At 37.3% G+C, this 1,676-nt stretch overlaps 1 non-coding gene across 1 annotated transcript; it reads left to right on the top strand.

Moving 5' to 3' along the window:
- Positions 1-976: 976 nt before the first annotated feature.
- LOC122675050 lies at positions 977-1,193 on the top strand. The gene has a single exon (XR_006335200.1). It is a non-coding gene; the product is annotated as a small nucleolar RNA U3 (small nucleolar RNA).
- Positions 1,194-1,676: the final 483 nt, after the last annotated feature.

The following is a 1,676-nucleotide window of genomic DNA, read 5'->3' as shown; positions in this document are numbered from 1 at the left end:
GGGGATCTTCCCAACCAAGGGATCAAACCTGGGTCTCCCACATTTCAGGCAAATGCTTTATGTGCTAGGGAATGTCACAATTATACCCATTATCCCAGGTGATTATTGGTAGTGCACCTTTTAACTCTTAATTTAGCTCCATTCCAGACAATAAATATGTACATCCTAGCATATATAGTAAGTGCCCTATATAGACTGAGTAGAAGAATAACACAAATCTTTCTCAATTTACCATGGGATTAAGTCCTTGTGGCTCAGCTGGTAAAGAATCCACCTGCAATGCGGGAGACCTGGGTTTGATCCTTGGGTTGGGAAGATCCCCTGGAGAAGGGAAAGGCTATCCTCTCCAGTATTCTTGCCTGGAGAATCCCATGGACTGTATAGTCCATGGGGTCACAGAGTTGGACACAAATGAGTGACTTTCACTTTCACTTTCTTAAGTCTCAATAAGGCCATTATAGGTTGAAACTCCATTTAGTAAACCTAACCTATAGAACATCATAGCTGTGTGTAACCTACCTTAACCATACTCAGAACACACACATTAACCTCCTGTTGGCCAAAATCAACTAACAAAAGTCTATTTTATAATACAATGTTGAATATCTCATGAAATTTATTGACTACTCTAAGGAAAAGGAAAAAAAAAAAAAAGAACAGAATGGTTGAACGGGAGCAGAATGGTTATAAGTGTATGAGCTATTTACCCCCATGATCATGTGGCCAGCTGGAAGCTGTGGCACTGCAGCTGCCCAGCATCACAAGAGAGTAAGTAGGGCAAATCACTAGCCCCTGGAACAGATCAGAATTCAAGACCTGAAGTATGGTTTTCATTGGATGAATACTGCTTTTGCATCATTGTAAAGCAGAAAAATCATGGAACCACCCTAAGTCAGGAACCGTCTGCACCAAAAACAGAAATTTCAAATTTCAAGGATCATTTCTATGAGCTTCCCTCATGGCTCAGACAGTAAAATCGTCTGCTTGCAATGCTGGCAACCCGGGTTCAATCCCTAGTTCATTATGAAAGAAGTTTCTCTGAATGTGTAGAGCACCCGAAACACTAAGTAAGAAGCTCAGTGTTCCCTCTTGAGTGTGAAGCTGCTTCTTGGTGTTGGTTCTGCAACTGCCATTTGCCACTGTGATCATTCTTCTTTTCCTTTGGGGCAAGAGGGAGAGGACACTGCCTGAGTAAAACAAAGGACAAAAAAATAAGCTTTAAAGTACTTTCTAATTTGCCTACAAACTGGAGTAATATGTGAAATTGCAAAAAATGTAAAATCGAAACAATAAATTGGTGACATCAGTTGATATGAGAATTTTATTAACTTTATTCTTTATTTATGGAAATTTAACAGCTTAGAAATGAGTAGGTTTTTTTATTTTAAAATTTAACTAGAGAATTATTTATACTTTTTCCCCTCTTTCTTCTCATGAGAGGAAAGTCTTCATATAATCTTTGGTTCAAGTTAGTGAACACATTGAAATATTTTATATATCTGCAAAAGAATGTTAACATCCATTCATACAGAATAAACAAAAATTTCTTTTCTGGATTCATAACTACAATGCTACTCCCAATCCTGCTAAATACCACTTAAATTTAAGAAATAATAGTTTTGGACACATAAATTGATGGAACAGAATATAGAGTTCAGAAATAAATCCACTTATAT

The sequence above is a fragment of the Cervus elaphus genome, chromosome 18, assembly GCF_910594005.1.
Source record: "Cervus elaphus chromosome 18, mCerEla1.1, whole genome shotgun sequence".
NCBI lineage: Eukaryota > Metazoa > Chordata > Mammalia > Artiodactyla > Cervidae > Cervus > Cervus elaphus.
Note: the sequence above shows the minus strand (reverse complement) of the source record. Positions and strands in the feature narration are given on the sequence as shown.